The sequence below is a fragment of the Anolis sagrei genome, chromosome 1 (assembly GCF_037176765.1).
Source record: "Anolis sagrei isolate rAnoSag1 chromosome 1, rAnoSag1.mat, whole genome shotgun sequence".
NCBI classification, from domain to species: domain Eukaryota; kingdom Metazoa; phylum Chordata; class Lepidosauria; order Squamata; family Dactyloidae; genus Anolis; species Anolis sagrei.
This window is the reverse complement of record NC_090021.1, coordinates 169662320-169682502: the sequence shown is the minus strand read 5'-3', so window position 1 is coordinate 169682502 and position 20183 is coordinate 169662320. Positions and strand designations below refer to the sequence as shown.

The window sequence follows — 20183 nt, the reverse complement described above, 5'->3', positions numbered from 1 at the left end:
CAGTGATTCCGGCCATGAAAGCCTTCGACAATCCATCTCTCATTCATACTGAACACTTCTTTCACTGAATATGTGTCACCAATTCTGTTCCGCAATACAAAAATAAGTATCAACATCATTCCCTCTACTTGCTCAATGTCACTTTAATCAACAGCTCCTAATCTCCTGGAATGAGCAATTCATGTACACAAATAAATTGTTCTTTTTTCAAAAGTGTGTTCATTTAACTGTATGGTTCAGCAAAAGGAAGCAAGTCCAGAAGGATGGAAGGACAGAAGGAAGAAACCTTGGTTTCTGAACATTAGTATAGGTAAAGGTAAAGGTTTGTCTGACTCTGGGGTGTGGTGCTCATCTCAATTTCTAAACCGAACAGCCAGCATTGCCCGCAGACACCTCCTAGTCATGTGGCCAGCATGACTGCATGGAGCTCCGTCATCTTCCTGCCGGAGCAGTACTTAATGATCGACTCACATTTGCATGTTTTCGAACTGCTAGGTTGGCAGAAGCTGGGGCTGTCAGCGGAAGCTCACGCTGCTCCCTGGATTTGAACCTGTGACCTTTCGGTAAACAAGCTCAGCAGCTCAGCACTCTAACTCACTGCACCACTGGGGGCTCCTGAACATTAGTATAGGGAGATCTAAAGAATTCGGACCCATTTTAGAGAATAGGAATTGATTAAACTTGCATGTTAGACTTGGATTTCAAGTGACCTGGGCGTGAATTCACCAGCCGACCTTGGGCAGGTCACATCTTCTTTCTGCCTTAAAGAAAGGCAACAGCAAGCCTCATCCGAATAAACCTGGCCAAGAAACCCTCCGATAAGGTCACCGTAAATCAGAGTCAATTTGAAGGCACATGACAACAACAAACTCACATGAACCTGATCAGGAAGCAGCTAGACTAATATCACTAAGCTGTTTGGAGCACTTTCAGGCACCAGCAGGAAAAAAAAAAGGCCAGTGTTGCAGCGCTTTCTTCTTAAAGGCATAAAACAAATCCCTTAGAAAGCAGAGGATGTTTTTGGAATTAACTTGCTGAAAGCAATTAAGAACTAATTGCATTATTGCCAGTCCAGCTGATCCGGTGAGGTTCTTCTTAAAGCCTCAATGAAGTAAAAGATTGAGAGAATTGCTTTGGAACAAGAAGCAGGCATTATAATGGGAGATGCTGTGCTACTCAGGTGCCTCCAGTCTGATGTAGGCCCTCCTATTAATAATTATTAGCTCTTAAATGAAAGATTGTGAAAATTGATTGGATTCCTTTCATTCCATTTTCACCATCATTCTTATCCATTTTGATCTTTGTCAGCTTTTGGAGGATTTTTCTTCTTCCTGCTTTTTATAATGGACACATTTATTTATACCTTCATCATTTTTGACTACAGTATATTTCTGTGTATTTTCAACATCCTGGCAATTTAGACATTCACTTGCATGTAATGTTAAAAGGAATCTGATATACCTGCAGAAGGCAAGATATAAGCACGTGCTTTTGTTAATAATCTCACAGACCACATATACATGGCTGGTAAACACTAATCTCATTTCTTTCCCTATTCGTAGCCTCTCTTATCATTCATGAGGTAATGACCAAATGCTGTTGCTGTGTTTAATGTTTTTCCATTGGCTATCCTTGGGAATGCTTCTTGATCCGAAAGGAAGACAGAAATCAGTGGACTCCATCGATGACAGATCAGCCTATTATACTTTTATAATTCATTATTATTCATTGTATTATTCATAAAAATGAAATATTTTCTATTCCTGGCTTGAAAGTGTCATTTTCTGTTTAATTCTGCAGTACTTACTTTGAAAGTAGTTATTATTCTCCAAAAACTTTGTTTTTGTTGCTGCCACAAACTATGTTGAATTGGTTGAGACTCTATGAGAAATTCACAGAATCATAGAATCATAGAGTTGGAAGAGACCTCATGGGCCATCCAGTCCAACCCCCTGCCAAAAAGCAGGAAAATTGTATTCAAAGCACCCCTAACAGATCGTCACCCAGCCTCTGCTCAAAAGCCTCCAAAGAAGGAGCCTCCACCACACTCTGGGGCAGAGAGTTCCACTGCTGAACAGCTGTCACAGCCAGGAAATTCTTCCTAATGTTCAGATGGAATCTCCTTTCTTGTGCGGCAGCCAGGTTGCTAACAGGAGTGAGGCTCAGGGAGCACACAACTCCCCTGCTGCATCAGCTCCACTGGCTGCCAGTTTGCTGCCGGGCTCAATTCAAAGTGCTGGCTTTAGCTTATAAAGCCCTAAATGGTTCCGGCCCAGCCTACCTATCCGAACGCATCTCTTCCTACAAACCCTCCAGGAAGTTAAGATCATCTGAGGAGGCCCTGCTCTCGATCCCGTCTGCTTCGCAAGCACACTTGGCGGGGACGAGGGACAGGGCCTTCTCTGTGGTGGTCCCTCGGCTGTGGAACTCCCTGCCTAGGGATATTAGATCAGCCCCCTCCCTCCTGACTTTTCGGAAGAAAGTAAAAACCTGGCTCTTCAAGAAAGCATTCGGAACCCCGGAATAGATAGTCAAGCTTGAGATGGAGAATGACCCAGGAACGGCCAAGACGATGAAACGGATGAGGATTGGAATGAGAGGATATAGCTCTTTTTAAATTGTTATTGCACTGTCTTTTTTTGTCTAAATTCACTTAATTGTTTTTGCTTTTTGAATGTATGTATTGATGGCATCGAATTGTGCCGATATGTAGACCGCCCTGAATCGCCTGCCGGCTGATATGGGTGGGATATAAATAATGTAAATAAATAAATAGTAGTTTGAAGCCATTGTTCCGCGTCCTAGTCTCCAGGACAGCAGAAAAACTATAGCAAAATCTGCTGTAGGATGCTCTGCAAAAGCAAATTTAATAAACCTTTCCCATGTTTTTATGATATAACCAATTAGGAAATGACATTTAAAACCCAGGAACTAAAATCATGTTACATAGTTTTATGCAGACCACTACATAATGGGATGCATAACACTATAATGGGGCTCAGAGGGAGAGATGGGTCTGGCTAGGCACCTGTCAGACCCCCTCTTCACAAACATCCACTCAGCCCTTTACGCCATCTGTCCCACTTTGCCAGCTGAGGAGGAAGTGCTGTGTCACGACAAAGACAAGGCCGTCACCATGTGAATCACGCTGCCTATATTACATTGATCTGCATGGCTGGAACACTTCTCGGACTGCTTAAACCATACACTCTTATTACTCATCATGTGTATATCTAGAGTTTTAGAGGACCAAGAGCCAATGGACTTTGGGAATCTTTGTCCAGGGACCGTGACCCATGTGCTTCTCGGGGGTTTGATTTGATTGTTGTGCACTCTTGTGCCATGTGGTTTGACACTGGAGTCATCTAAAAGAACTCACCTCTTCGTACTTCACTTACTATTTTATTGCTTTGTAAAGGGTTCTGCCTTGAAGTAAGAGGGGAAACTGCATGGCTTCAGTTTCATCCAATATACCATTTACTGGGGGACTTTAATCTGCACTTTAATTATACCAGTTTCATACAATTTTTAGCTATTGCTACTATGTGATTGTAAGATCTTTATTCAGGAAGCTAGATTAAAATCCTCTATATTTCAGGCACTGGAAGTCGAACTGGTAGGCGTTAATTTTTATAGTTTTAACTAGCTGTTCCCGGCCATGCTTTACTGTGGACTCAGTCTGGTTCTTTCCTTCTCTACCTCTTTCCTTCCTCCCCGCTTTTTCTGTCCCTTCCTCTTTCTCTTCTTCCTTCTCTACCTCTTACTTTCCTTCCTTCCTTCTCTCCCTCCTTCCTTCCCTATTTCCCTCCTTCCACCCTTCTCTCCATCCTTCGCTATGTCTTTCTTTCCTTGCTTCAGTCTTTCTATCCCTCCTTCCCTCCTTCCATCCCTCCCTCCCTCCTTCGAGGGCAGTCACTTTTGTGCGTGTGCTGTAACATCTTTTTGCTTTTTTGTGTGTTTTTAAATCCTTACCACTTTGTTTTTTGGTGTTTTTTTAGTGATGGTCACTCGTTGGCCTGATAGGTGTATGCATGTATTTATTTATTTATTTATTTACAGCTTTTATATTCCGCCTTTCTCACCCCGCAGGGGACTCGGGGAGGATTACAGTGTACACATATATGGTAAACATTCAATGCCAATTTTTGACATACGAACAGGAGAGCTATCGCTTTCGTCGTCCATCTGCGACGCTGATGAAGCACTTCCGCATTCCCTGCATGCTTCCCCGCTGGAATGCTTTGCTGGAGTCTTCTTTATGGCCTCATAAATCAGTTAATTTAGCCTCCCCACACTTTAAGGTGGTACCTAATTTTCCTACTTGACAGATGCAACTGTCTTTCGGGTTGCAAAGGTCGACAACAGGCTACACAATTGGTTGGAAACCCACTCCAACCCTGGCTGGATTTGAACTCATGACCTTTTGCTCAGAGTGATCTTAATGCAGCTGACACTCAGCCAGCTGCGCCACAATCCCGATGCCAAATTTGTGTCCAAATTTGGTGTCAATTCGTCCAGTGGTTTTTGAGTTATGTTAATCCCACAAACGAACATTACATTTTTATTTATATAGATTGGTTTTATATGAATTTTATTGTGTAATATTAAATGTTTTTAACTCTATGTATGTTTATGGCATCTTATTGTTGCCAATCTGTATGCCACTCGGAATCGCTTTCAAGTTGAAAAGAGCAGGATAAAAATGATGTAAATAAATAAATTCTCCAATGGGTTAATTCTCCAACCCGAAAATGCCAAGATTCTGCTATATGGAATCATGACACTCAAACTGATTCAGCTACACGGTGAAGACACACCCAGTATCTCTCTCAGCCTGACTCTACCTCACTGAGTTATACTTTGAAGATCAAGTGGTAAGAAGGAACATCGCATGCAGCTCAAGGAAATACAAGATGAACATACATTATGAAGGAAAAATTCAGCAGATGTACCTAATGACCAGAATCACACTGCAAGTGTCCTGACATAAGACCACTTTCAACAACATGTCATGGGCAAGTGTTTTTCAGTGCTGGCATCTTTGCATTACTGAATTTTCAAAACAAAAATATCCTCATCCTCAATGTAGAAAGTTACACACATCTAAGCAAAGACTGAGCTAAAAACTCTCACACGAAGAAAGTAGGTTTGAGAAGAGATAGACAGATGCCCAGCACCCAGAGATCAAAACACTGATCTTTTTTCTTACATCAAGAATTCAACACACCTAGCTAAAGCCTCTTTCAAAAAATGTGACCCACCATTCCATCTAGAGTCTAAAAATGGTCTATTCCAGAAAGGATGCAAGCATGTGGATTTGATAGATACAAAGGCATGAAACAGCAAGCATCATAATATGTATCTTCATTCCACTCACTCAATAGAGCAAAGAACACGTCCAAAATTAAACCATAAAAGAGATTTGATGTCTAGGTCAGTGCCTCAACCCAGCAAATAGTAAAAGCCCATGAAAGTCAATGGAGCAAATGACTGTTCAATGGAAATTAGTGGGGAGCTCTGTGGAGAAAAGAAGAGTTGCACTGATTTATCTGAACGGTGTACCTGGAGCATTCACTGAGTCATTTTTCACTTTTTCAAAACAAGTAGTGTCATTAATAGCATTGGCATTAGAACATGGAGGTAAAAGCAACAAAGGGATACACAATGAATACCAATGGACTTCAGTAACACCACTGTTAGAACCATAAAACAGAATCAAGGATATTCATAGCAAATACTGGTGCGTGTTTACTCAGAAGTAAGCTTCATTGTTCAATGGGAGCCCTTCCCAAGTCTTGTAATTATCTAATCAAGCTGGCCACTCGCTATCATTTTCGTACCTCGAAATTTCATTTCCACATATATTTCCTTGCCATATAAACAGATGAAGGATATATTCTTTGCAGGAAAACGCACAGAGAAAGTTCACTGCCTGGAAACATCATGAATAGTGCCAAGAATGTTTTTCTCTTCCCCAAATCTAAGAAAAGAACACAGCCACATCGTGACCCTAAAAGACTTGCCGGGTTAGTGGAGAGGGTCCTTATGCTGGAATTGTATACGGTCTTGTTATAATACAAATAAACAAGGATCCCTGCTGATCCTACAAGGCTACTGGCTTGGTTTCCTTGACAGCTCACTTCTATGTAGACTTTCCCAGTGCTGCAAAATCCCCCAAGAGACACTATTAGAGGAAATCTAGGAAGAAGGGGCACCACAACAGTTCCTAGCCAAGCCAATTTGGGAAGCAGAGGGAACAGAGAGGCAAAGTTTGCGCAAGTGTTCAATATTAGCAAATGAAACTTTCCAGCATTCTGCAATACCCATCTCAGCCACCATAATCTGAATAACATTGAAACTTTTTCATCTCTAAAGGTTATGTTTGAAACGTACGATTATGGATATGAGATCATGACTTGGCATTTTAGGTGGTTTTTAATCTGATTGATTGATTAATTTGTATTTTAATTGCTTATATGTTTAGATTGTTTTATATTTTGATGAGATACATGTTTTATAGTTTATCTGTGCGGCATTACATTTTTGCCAGATTTATAAGCCGCCTTGAGTCCCCTCCAGGGTTGAGAAAGGCAGAGTAGAAATGGAGTATATAAAATAATAAACATACTGGGCACATCATGGGGTGCCCAGGAGTCTGTGGCACAGTGGCGTCTCATCTCAAAGTACGAGGGTTAAATGAAAAGTAATGCCTCCACCTTCGTAACTCCTCAACAGATGGCATTACTGGTATGTGGCAGGTACTGGCTTGTTCAGTAGACTCCTCTACAGTTCCATTTTGGCAGGAAGCCTTAGCATTGAACAATTGTGTTGTTAAAGTGCAAAGTATGGAACCCTGCGCAGACGGTCAGAAATGCAACTCAAGCAACGTGCAGTCATTGAATTCTTGACAGCATGTCACCTCAACATCTTTAAACTTACTCACCCAACAATGCACTGTACTCACATCAACACAATCCACATAAACAGCTTGCATTCTCTTGCGAATCTCCTTTGGAGTGACACCTTCTGCTGTCAAGAATTCAATGGCTGCAGGTTGCTTAAGTCACATTGACCGACCGTCTGCGTAAGGTTTCATACTTTGCATTTTAACAACACAACCATTCAATGCTAAGGCTTCCTGCCAAAATAGAACTGTAGAGGAGAGTCTACTGAACAAGCCAGTACCTGCCACATACCAGTATTGCCATCTGTTGAAGAGTTACAAAGATGGAGGCATTACTTTTCATTCAACCCTCGTAGCTGTGTGAAATCCCCTTTCCCTACTTCAACAGGTCAACAATAACATAGGTGTTAATAATATAATATCTAAGTAACATTTCCTCAAATGCTGCCTTTTTGACTTTTTAAAAATCATGAGTTCCTACAATGGGTGGGCAAATCTTCATTTTTAAATCACAAGTCATATCTAATTTGTAAGTCAGTTTCACAAGCAAGGTGAAGCCAAAAAGGCTGCCATTCCTCTCAAAATTAAGAAGAGATAGGCTGGCTCTCATTATGAGGAGAGGAAAGCAGGAGAGTGGGACAAGTTAGCTGAGCTGGGAAAGAGACTGAGAGAGCACGGAATTCTTGGAAATGTAGTTTGGGAAGGTGAGGAGCCCTATGCCAGAGAATTCAAAAGGCCCTGCCCTAAACTACTTTTCCCAGAATTCTGCTCAGCATCAGAAAGCTCCAAATACAATAAAGGGGAGATTTTTCCCTCTTAGCAGCAGCCAAAGTTCCAATAAATTGTTGAGGACTGACTGATACTTTCAATATTAGTAAGTAAATATGTGCTGGGTTGGGAATAAACCCCTAAATTGACATTCAATTGCTTTAAATCATTCAATGAGGTAGCTGTTGCGGCTATTTTAAAAAAAATTGTCAAAACTTTACAAAATTCCCCAAAATCAATATTTCTGAAACTTGGAGAGAATGATGCCTTGTTATCTTGTGCCATTGTATAGAAAATTCAAGAGATAGCTCTTGTAGGGTTTTTTTTAAAGGTTGTTTCTAAAAACTTAAAATTTCCCAAAAGATCTGTGAATGAGTGAAATGCACTAGGACTTAATGGGCTAACAGTGGTAAATGTGTTCCATAATCGTAGCAACCTTCATGCCAATAGCTCTAACAATGATGGGGAAAGAAGCCCCTAAGTTTCCCCATTGACACAATTACTTAACGAAAAATAATGAAAAAGCAGTTAACTCATTATACTTATGATATGGGCCCCATCCAATTTTGGAAACACTTTAGAAACAATCCCCCCCCCCCCCACACACACACACACACACACTCCCTATTTTCGTAATGAGTATTGAAACTTTTTTTTCATTGATTGCACAGGCCTATTTCTTATACTTCTTGGCTTACCAATCTGTTTAAATTTACTCAAAACTACAAACATCCACAGAACTGGTTTACCCACTTACTCTGAATCTATGAACATTTGACCTCCAGATGTTTTGGATTACAACTGCTATAATCCTTCACCATTGACCATATTAGACATAACATCTGGGGAGTTGAAATCTCAAATACCTGGAAAACCAAAGATTCCTCACTCCTGACCAAATTAAACTATTGATGCATCTAGCCTAGAAAAATTTGCTCATAGTAGCAGGAGCTTTCCAAAGTAAGAAGGCTTTTCTGGCTTGCTATTTTAAGAAGCAGAGCACACAAGCTCGGTTCAGAACTATGGGATAGAAAATGGTCCCCCAAAACACCAATTTGTTTAGTTAAAGCTATGGGCCCTCCTTGGGAATCAGAGGTATACAACCTTCCACTGTAAGCCTAAAAGCAATTTTGTAGTTTCTTCTAGAATTTGAACTTGTTGCTTGGAGAATTCTAAGAGTTGTAGCACAAATATTGAGAACTGTAAGGACAAGTCCATAATAATTTTAAGTAAGCTTTTATGTTGATTAAATCACTTGGGGTACCATGACCTTTTCACTTCACTGCCTAAACTAAAAACTGTTCTTAGTCACTATAAGTCAGTGGTTCTCAACCTGTGGATACCAGATGTCTTGGCCTTCATCTTCCAAAAATCCTAACAGCTGGTAAACTGACTGGGATTTCTGGGAGTTGTAAGCCAAAACACCTGGGGAACCACTGCTATAAGTGATCTACTTTTATAAAGCTATACAGTTCCCAGAGACTTTGCGATTGCTGTACTTAGTGAAGCACAATTTAAAAAAAACTCAGACATTTCAAAATATAGTAAGACTCTTGTAACTGCTGAACTTATATCACTTTTCCACCCCTAGGGAGGAATGCTATCTCTAGGAATTTGTTAGTTCCTCCATGTGATTTTAAGGTATGTTTCCCCTGAAGTTTTCATAGAGGTACGTCAGAAGACTTAGCAAATTCCTAGACCACTGGTTCTCAACCTGTGGGTCCCCAGATGTTTTGGCCTTCAACCCCCAGAAATCATAACAGCTGGTAAACTGACTGGGATTTCTGAGAGTTGTAGGCCAAAATACCTGGGGACCCACAGGTTGAGAAACACTGTCCTAGAGGATATTTCTCTAGGAATCTTCAGGATCTCAAATGCAATTATATGGTATGCTAGAACTAGATATACAGTAATTTTATTGCGTTTGGTGGCGTTACTAATTTCAGGAAACCATGGTCAGTTCAGAGCCCTATCCTCTGTGGACACAGAGGTCTAACTACAAAAATAAAGCCACTCCAATGAAGAAGGTAAACTGTCTCTAGAGAAAACAATGATACAGAGGAAAATGGAAGAAAAAAAGGAAGAGGGGCCGACCAAGGGCAAGATGGATGGATGGTATCCTTGAAGTGACTGGCTTGACCTCAAAGGAGCTGGGGGTGGTGACGGCCGACAGGGAGCTCTGGTGTGGGCTGGTGCATGAGGTCATAATAATATGATAATAATAAACCTTTATTTATACCCCGCTACCATCTCCCGCAGGATTCAGTGCGACTTACAAGAGGCCGAGCCCAAATACATCATAAAACATAACAATAACAATACAACAATAAATAACTCATAACAAAACAAAACAAAACAATACAATAATGACATGACACAATTAAAAACCCGTGGCAGGGCCAAATGTAAGAATTAAAATTTTAAAATGCTGGGCATGTCCAGGGAAATAGGTTGGGTATTTTAAAGATAGGTGGGCATGCAGACAGTACTAACTCTCTCGTAAAGTGCATTTGGGACATATTGCTTGGGGGTCCTTATTCTGGGAAGGCACACTGGAACATCCACGTCTTCAAGCTCCTTCTAAAAACTGCCAACGTTGGGGCCTGCCTGATGTCCTTGGGGAGGGAGTTCCAGAGTCGTGGGGCCACCACCGAAAAGGCCCTGTCCCTCGCCCCCACCAATCCCACTTGCAATGCAGGTGGGATCGTGAGCAGGGCCTCTCCAGATGAACGAAGAGATCATGTGGGTTCGTATACAGAAATGCGGTCACGCAGGTAGATGGGTCCCAAACCGTTTAGGGCTTTGTAGGTAAGCACTTGCATCTTGAATTGGGCCTGGAAAATGAACGGCAGCCAATGGAGCTCCTTAAACAGGAGGGTTGAGCTCTCCCTGTAAGGAGCACCAGTTAACAGCCTGGCTGCCACCCATTGAACCAACTGAAATTTCCAGGCCGTTTTCAAAGGCAGCCCCACGTAGAGTGCATTACAGTCGTCCAAAGTCATGAAGAGTCGGAAGCAACTGAACAAAAAAACAACAACAGAACCAGATATATGGTAATTTTATAAAGTTTGGTGGTATTCCTAGTTTCAGTTCAGAGGCCTATCCTCTGTGGACACAGAGGTCTAACTATAAAAACAATGGCCACCATTATTAAACTGTCTCTCAGGTCCCTTCCACAGAGCTGTATAAAATCCACATTGAACTGGATTATATGGGCTCGGATAATCTGGTTCAATGAAAATATTGTGGGTTATCTGACTTGATATTCTGGGTTATATGGTTGTGTGGAAGGGCCCTCAGACTCCTATGACACTTGGAAAGTGGAACTACACTTCTATGATTACACTTATAGGTAGCTGCTTCTCTTTTCTTTGTCTTTAGCACAGGACTATTGGTAGAGTTGCAGGTTTGTATTGTAGACTTGCTGCTGATGGGGCAAAAAACATATATTGTCTGTTTTAAATAGACTGGCATCAAGCTCATTGGGTTGACTTTCCCAAGGATGTTCATGGGAAAAATGGGTAAAGGAAAACTTCAAATAAGGGATGGGAGAGAGTGGGAAGTCTGTATCAACAAAGCAGAAGCATGGGTTCTTTCTTCCAGTATCTGAAAGGCAATTATGCACATCACATCAAATCTCCTTTTAACAGAATGCCCCTCAGTTTAGGAGCACAGCTGCTGATTAAATCTACCCTCTCCTCCACAGAAAAGCCCTTTGCTCTTTTGAGGCAGATGGCTTTGGACCAACACCCCCAACCCCCATTACACCCCAGCTCTGTGTCCAATACAAATTGTGGGTGGGTGTCTGTGCTTGTGTGAACTCTCATTTGACACATGGCAAGATTACCGCTAATAATGACATTTCTGCAGAAGAGCGGATTAAAATAAAACAAAGACCTGTCGCTAGCATGGAAGTTGAAGACCATGTTTCCCTTGTGACTGTCCACACAGCCACTCATCTGCAGTGTTGGAAGGCTATAGAGCAGAGTTTCTCAACCTGGGGGTCGGGACCCCTGGGGGGCGTGGGTGTCAGAGGGGTCGCCAAAGACCATAAGAAAGCACAGTATTTTCTGTTGGTCATGAGGGTTCTGTGTGGGAAGTTTGGTTCAATTCTATCATTGGTGGGGTTCAGAATGCTCTTTGATTGTAAGTGAACTATAAATCCCAGCAACTACAATCTCCAAATGTCATGGTCTCCCCCCCCCAAAAAAAAAACTCTATCGGTTTTCACATTTGGGCATGTAGAGAAATGTTTATTATAAAGTGTTTATTATACTGTGTTTAAACTGTATTTGTGTTTTACATTGGTTGCCCATGGCCTAGCTGTGAGAGATAGGTTGCCATGGTGACAAGGTAGAAGAGGAGGTGGGCGGAGCTTAAGGAGAAAAAGGTTTGAAAGTGACAAGTAATTTTTAGTCAGGAGGATGAGACCCTGAGAGAAGGAGCAGAGTCAGATAGGACTCTGGAAAAGTAGTTCAGTCAGGAGGAAGAGACCCTGAGAAGAGGGCAGAGTCAGTTAGGGCTCTGTGGTGTGAAGCAGTGTAAATTCAGTTAGTTCTTAGTATTTGTGAATATTTCTTCAGCAAAGGAGCTGAAGGTGAAACCTCGTTAGATTGCTTGAGTTAAAAAGAATCTAACAGAGGGGGTTTTAGGATCGCCAGTAGTGGAAGACTGGAGATCAGTGGTTTGATCCGGTATAGGACAAACAGTGTGAATATTCACAACAGGGAACACTGAAATAATAAAGCACTTCACTGAAGAAGGAGTTTATAAGATTGTAACATCAGAAGCCTGAATGTATCTCAACCAAGCCATATTGTAACCAACAAGCATATGCCAAGCTCATCATCTCAATATTGCAACAATTACGCTTTGTTTAACAATAAACTTGTTCTCTTTGTATTTTAAAACCTGCCTCCTCCATTGATTTTACGTTCGGTGCATTCCACTCTACCAAAGTTACCTCACAATGCAAATAGGGATAAACAGAGACTTTAAGACCAGCGTCTCTAAACATATTGGTGGCAGTTTAATTTAATAGCAATCTAGGAACTTTCTTACATTTTTGGTAGTCCCATTTGGTGGGATTAACGCACGACTTTACTTTTTATTGGTGGCATTGATACGTCTTTACATTTTTTGGTGGCATTCGGTGGCATATATATGGTTCTTTACAGGGCATATAGATTATTCATGCCAGGTTTGGTCCAAATCCATCACTGTTTGAGTCCACAATGCTCTCTGGATGTAGTTGAACTACAACTCCAAAACTCAAGGTGATTGTAGGTGAACTATAAATCCCAGTAACTACAACTCCAAAATGTCAAGGTCAATTTTTCCCTAACTCCATCAGTGTTCACCTTTTGGGCATATTGAGTATTTGTGTCAAGTTTGGTCTAGATCCTTCACTGTTTGGAGTCCACAGTGTTCTCTGGATGTACAGTAGGTGAACTACAACTCCAAAACTCAAGGTCAATGCCCACCAAACCCTTCCAGTGTTTTCTGTTGATAATGGGGGTTCTGTGTGGAATGTTTGGCCCGATTCTATCGCTGGTGGGGTTCAGAATGCTCTTTGACTATCTATATAAATAAAAATGTAATGTTCGTTTGTGGAATTAACATAACTCAAAAACCACTGGACGAATTGACACCAAATTTGGATACGAGACACCTAACAACCCAATGTATGTCCTTCACTCAAAAATTTTTGATTTTGTCATTTGGGAGTTGTAGTTGCTGGGATTTATAGTTCATCTACAATCAAAGAGCATTCTGAACTCCACCAATTATGGCATTGAACCAAACGTGGCATACAGGACTCCCATGACCAACAGAAAACACTGGAAGGGTTTGGTGGGCAGTGTCCTTTGGTTTTGGAGTTGTACTTTACCTACATCCAGAAAACACTGTGGACTCAAACAATGATGAATCGGGACCAAACTCTACAGGAATACTCAATATGCTCAAATCTGAACACTGGTGGGAGTTTGGGGAAAATAGAATATTGACATTTGGGAGTTGTAGTTCCTGGGATTTGTAGTTCACCCACAATCACAGAGCATTCTGAACCCCACCAATGATAGAATTGGGCCAAAACTCCCACACAGAACAGCCATGTGGGCCACAGCAACGCATGACAGGGGACGGCTAGTAGGTTAACTATAAATCCCAGCAACTACAACTCCCAAATGACAAAATCAATCCCCGCCCCAACCCCACCAGTATTCAAATTTGGGCGTATTGGGTATTTGTGCCAAAATTGGTCCAGTGAATGAAAATTCATCCGCCATATAAAATATTTACATTACAATTCATAACAGTAGCAACATTATAGTTATTAAGTAGCAACAAAATAATTTTATGGTTGGGGGTTACTACAACATGAGGAACTTTATTAAGGGGTTGTGGCATTAGAAAGGTTGAGAATCACTGCTATAGAGGATGCATGTATTCTAGCTGCGAACATTGGCCAGTCATTCAGTCGCCTGATCCACATGTAGTTACTTCAGCTGCATGCTTATGTTTTCAATCGCACACCCTCAAGCCGTCACTTTGAGCCACAGAGGTAGACCACATCATATCGACAGTGTAAAATAGATTACTATAATCCGTTTGAGCACAATGGATTCCAAACCACAGCTGGGGATCAATTTGTGCTGAGGCTTTGCTGTTTGCTCTGGAACAGTTAATTCCCACATGTCTGCTTGGAGGGAGATTAGGAGTTTAACCATAAAATATGCTTAGAAAACATCTCCGCGAGGGTTGGGATCTGATGGCTAGTTTTTTAAATAAAATTAAATAAACCTTACAGGTGAGGTTGTTAATAGGCCCGCAAATCACACAAAGAATGTGGACATGCTACATTGCTGCAACAATCCCATCCTGTTAGAATCACAACAATTAATTAATTAATTTATTTATTTACAACATTTGTATCCCACCCATATCAGTACGAAGGCGATTCAGGGCGGCGTATCTAACATATATCTAACATACAGGCATGTAGCCCGGGGGGGGGGGGGCTATAGAGGCTTCAGCCCCCCTCCCCCCGAAATTCTCATGGTGGTCCGCAAGAAGGCCTTACTGGTCCATTATTTAAACTGTTATGTTTATTCATATCATGATCTGATCACCATTCTCAATATATCCCATATGCATGGGGGTATTGGGGTAACGATACAAAAGGTTTGCTAGGCTAGACCCTCTTTCACCCAGACTCAGCCCCCCCCCCCCCCCCCAAATCACAATCCTGGCTACGGGCCTGCTAACATATATCACACTCTACAACCCATAGTAAGAACACTGCATGCATATCTTCTAAGAAAGTACTGGAAATGCATCCAGAAGGTCTGCGCAAAATCTCCTTAAGATCTTGATCCGAATCACACAGAAAGCATCTCCATAGTGATCCCTCTCAGCTTTTCCTGAGCCCTCTTTGTCAACTAGGTCTGACTGAAAGGGTTCGTTGGCACAATCTATGCTGAAATAATGTCACATCTTTTTTTTGGGGGGGGGGGGATATATAATGGTGGATATCAATTAATGCAAGAGCGTTCATGACACGGCAGCCTGGAAATGCAAAGAGCCTGTTGCGACTATTTCACATCAGACAAGGGTGACGCCCATGACACCCAGCTTTTAGGAAGAGAGACAGTGTCATAGGGAACTATGCATTCATATCAACACCCATGCCAGAGCAGAATTGCTTTCTCAGCACATTCTCTCCGGTTCCAAGACTACGATCACGTCTTCCTTCAGAGGAGACCAGAGAACAGCAAGGGAAAACCTATCAGTAACTGCAGCCCTCCCTCCCCCCCCCATACCACATGGTGTCAGCTGCAGTAGTCTAGACACCCAAATTGGCATGGGTGCAAAAACAAAGCCCCAGTGGCAATGGGGAAACTAAATATCAGATTTTGTTTAGAAATAATAACTTACCGAAAGAAACACACAAACACACACATTTTCTTTCCGCACCAATATTTTGTGCGAGTGAAAGTGACAAAGAGAAAAACGACATACAAACAAAGAAAGAAATACTAGATGGGAGGAGGGAAAAGGAGGAAAGGCGTGCCATTTACCTGGAAGAAGAAGAGTGGGGGGGGGGGGAATGAAACTTGTGTGATCAATTACAAAACCGGCTTTTCTGACTACCGTGTGTGAACAGCTTTCTCGGGGAGTGAGCAACAAGCAATTAATGCCAATGGCATCCAATTGCTGAGAGCCTCCTCCTTGGAGAAAAAGAGATTACCACACAGGAGTGTGTCTTAGTGGATGGGCAGGTGACAGTGGGAGGGTTGTTTTCCACAGGTGGAGGAAAAGAAAAGCAAAGGCAGAGAGATGAGGGTGCCTCGGCCAGGTAGAAAGAAGGGAAGGAAGGCATCTTCATGCAACCCAAGCGGGCACGCCCCCTCCTTTCCCAAAACCTCATCTCCATCCCAGCTGTCTGCCTTTCAATGCCTGGGTGTGATCAGCATGCCAAACCTGTATGCTGGCGAGTCCCTCGTTGTCGGAAGAGCGTCCCTGCCCAGACACAAAAGGGCTGTACCAGACGACTGCACCAGCCCAGCGAGGGGAGGGTTTGGGATTTGGGCACCATCTACCTGCCGCAGCCCAGGCATGGGTGGCTTTGCATAATGTTGGGCTTGGATCAAAAGGCTTTGTTCTCCAGTGTCTCACTGCGGTTACACACACACACAGACACACATCTATTTCCCTGTGGCAGAGTCTCTCCGTACAAAAGGAAATAACAGAGTGTGTGTGCCCCTATTTATTCACACATCTCTCCATTTGCTCCAAGTCATGCTGCCGGGCATCCTCAGTACTAATCTCTTAGTACACAAAGCTGTTTCTGTAGGCTGAAGTTACATTTGGAAGGGCATTTGTGTCCCTGAAAGATTTGTGACCCTTTCACAGAGCCCTATATCCCAGAATATCAAGGCAGAAAATCCCACATTATCCAAGTGTGGACTCAAATAACCCAATTCAAAGCAGATATTGTGGGTTTCTCTGCCTTGATATTCTGGGATATAGGGCTGTGTGGAAGGGCCCGCCGATAACCCAGCTCAAAGCAGATATTGTGGGATTGTCTGCTTGATATTCTGGGATATAGGGCTGTGCGGAAGGACCCCCAAGAAGGAATTCATGAAGCTCAACTACCTAATTTTTTTAAAGCATCACCACCTTCAGCACCATTCGAGAAAAGATGAGGAAGGCATCAACACCTTCATAAAACTCTTGTTTTGACCAGACTGATATTTCTTCCCAAAGCCTGGCTCTCCCACTTGGGGTGGGGAAGGAAGGGTGGGATCTATTGAAAATCTGAACCTCTTTCCCCATTTCCCTGAAATGCCCAGCCTTAAACAAAAGACAAAGGTGGGGTGGCACCGAGATGGAGAAGATGCTGCAGGATCGCGCCTCTGGTGTCTTTTTTCAGGAAAGAGACTAATAATAATAATAATAATAATAATAATAATAATAATAATAATAATAATAATAATCTTTATTTATACCCCACCACCATCTCCCCAATGGGGACTCAGGGTGGCTAACATGAGGCCAAGCCCAAAAAATACAGTACAACACAATAAAATACAGAATTCAAAAACAAAACAAAATTACCTTTTGCTTTTCCAGTTTGGGTGGGAAATAAGCTTGGCAGAGCACCGAGGAAACACGGCTGCCACTCCGTCAATATTACAGCAGCCATAACACGAGAGAGATGCAGCCGTTTCACATACCAAGCGGCACCCTTTTAGGGCCCTTCCACACAGCCCTATATCCCAGATTATCAAGGCAGATAATCCACACAGTTTAATAAAATCCCACATTATCTGCTTTGAACTGGGATGTATGGTAGTGTAGACTCAGATAACCCAGTTCAAGGCAGATAATGTGGGATTTTCTGCCTTGATATTGTGGTTTATATAGCTATGTGGAAGAGCCCTGGGTTAAAGAAAAGGTAAAGCTTTTCCCCTGACATGAAGTCCAATCGTATCCGACTCTGGGGTGTGGTGCTCATCTCCATTTCTAAGCCAAAGAGCCGGCGTTGTCCGTAGACACCTCCAAGATCATGTGGCCAGAATGACTGCATGGAGCGCCATTACCTTCTCACCAGATCTACTCACATTTGCATGTTTTCTAACTGCTAGGTTGGCAAAAGCTGGGGCTGACAGTGGAAGCTCACGCCGCTCCCCGGATTCGAACCTGCGACTTTTTGGTCAATAAGCTCAGCAGCTCAGCGCTTTTAATCCAGTTCAATGTGGATTGTATACAGCTGTATGGAAGGAGCCCTATAGACATATAGACATAAGCACTAGCACCCAAAACATGAATTTCTCTCAGCTTCCAAATTACCATTTAGTCTTGATCAAATGGTCTGTGACTGATCTACTAGGAAGCTTGAACAGCTCCTGCCTCTACAGCTTCCCACCTTCTGGAATATCACCCAGGGCTTTGCCATGTTTCCTGCGGCGCTGTCTCAGTTCCATGCCAGCGGGTTTATTATGAACTATAGGAAGTCATACTAGGATGCGTGTGCCCAGATGCAAGTCTGCTTGCCCTTTCCAGGCTTTGTCTGCATGCGGCTTCAAGATGCCTGTTGCTTGATGGCACAACCCTATGGATTTCACTGGGTTTTTCAAGCTGGGAGGATTCAAAAAGGTGGTTTGGCCACAGCCTGGCATTCCTTGAATCTCCCATCCAAGATCAGGCAGGGCTTTCCCCCCAGAATAGACCATAGGCACCTCCTCTACCTGTTCTCCTTACAGAAGGACACCTGATCCATTGCTGATGAGAGAGGCAAGGCAACACACACACAAAGGGTTTTTCTGCCAGGCTCCTAAGTAGCAAGAGGATGCGGTTGGAGCAACACCTGTGGAGGGATGCAGGAAGAAGCCCTTACCGAGAGTGCTGCTGCTGGTGCTGCTGCTCCTTCCTCCTCCTCCTCCTCCCGCCGCTGCAGACAAAACCTGCTGCAGCCGCGGAGCGCGCCCACCGCCTGCCAAGAGCGAGAAAGAGAGGCAGAAACAGAGGGAGAGGGAAAGGGAAGGAGGGAGAGGAGCCTGCCTCTGCGCCACCGCCCACCCCTCGGCCGGCACGCCCCCCGCCCCGCCTCTCACTGCAGGAGCAGCATGGCCACGAGGGGGCGCCAAAGAGGAAGGCAGGCAGGCAGGGATGGGATTCTAAGGGAGCACAGGTCTATTGGGAGAAGGCTGCTGCTTAAATCCCTCCACCGGGACAGACCCTAAAGGGCATCTAGTCCAGCCCCTTTCAGCCAGAAGAAAGGCACACTCAAAGCCTTCCTCACAAACAGACTGATACCCTCAATGTCGAAAACTCCTGAGGAGACTCCACTGGAAGAGACCTCCAAAGGGCATTTAGTCCAGCCCCCTGCAGACAGGAGGAAGGCACAATCAAAGCCTTCCCAACAGACAGACAGTCTCAATGTCAAAAACTCTGCTGAGAAGGAGATTCCATAGGGAGAGACCCCCAAAGGGCATCTAGTCCAACTCACTTCAGTCAGGCAGGAGGTAGATACAATCAAAGAGATATTTAATGTCAAAAAACTGCTGAGAAGGAGACTCCACTGGGGGAGAGCCCCAAAGGGCATCTAGTCCAATCCCATTAGCCAGGAGGAGGGCACAATCAAAACCTTCCCAACAGGCAGACGGCCTCAATGTCGAAAACTCTCCTGAGAAGGAGACTCCACTGGGAGAGACTTCCAAAGGGCATCTAGTCCAACCCCCTTCAGCCAGGAGGAAGGCACAATCAAAGCCTTCCCAACAGACATCTATCCAACCCACTACAGACAGGAGGAAGGCACAATCAAAGCCTTCCCAACAGACAGACAGTCTCAATGTCAAAAACTCTGCTGAGAAGGAGATTGCACAGGGAGAGACCCCCAAAGGGCATCTAGTCCAACCCTCTTCAGTCAGGAGGAAGGCACAATTAAAGCCTTCCCTACAGATAGACAGCCTCAATGTCAAAAACTCTCCTGAGAAGGAGACACCACTGGGAGTGACCTTCAAAGGGCATCTAGTCCAGCCCCCTTCAGCCAGGAGGAAGGCACAATCCAAGCCTTCCCAACAGACATCTAGCCCAACCACCTGCAGTCAGGAGGAAGGCACAATCCAAGCCTTCCCAACAGACATCTAGCCCAACCACCTGCAGTCAGGAGGAAGGCACAATCCAAGCCTTCCCAACAGACATCTAGCCCAACCACCTGCAGTCAGGAGGAAGGCACAATCCAAGCCTTCCCAACAGACATCTAGCCCAACCACCTGCAGTCAGGAGGAAGGCACAATCGAAGCCTTCCCAACAGACATCTAGCCCAACCACCTGCAGTCAGGAGGAAGGCACAATCCAAGCCTTCCCTACAGATAGACAGCCTCAATGTCAAAAACTCTCCTGAGAAGGAGACACCACTGGGAGTGACCTTCAAAGGGCATCTAGTCCAGCCCCCTTCAGCCAGGAGGAAGGCACAATCCAAGCCTTCCCAACAGACATCTAG

General features: G+C 43.5%; 1 protein-coding gene across 19 annotated transcripts in view; it reads right to left on the bottom strand.

Annotated features, from left to right (window-relative positions):
• Window positions 1-18729, bottom strand: part of MAP2 (microtubule associated protein 2) — a 395260-nt gene extending 376531 nt beyond the window's left edge. For 9 of the 19 annotated variants that reach the window (XM_060782305.2, XM_060782357.2, XM_060782384.2 and 6 more), the window contains exon 1: window positions 18576-18728. The gene's annotated coding sequence lies outside the window, so the exon portion shown is untranslated. Of the gene's footprint in view, window positions 1-16156; window positions 16303-18575 lie in introns of those variants that run through there. The other 10 variants (XM_067470260.1, XM_060782323.2, XM_067470268.1 and 7 more) reach the window with 5 other exon arrangements.
• Between the last annotated feature and the right edge of the window lie 1454 nt (window positions 18730-20183).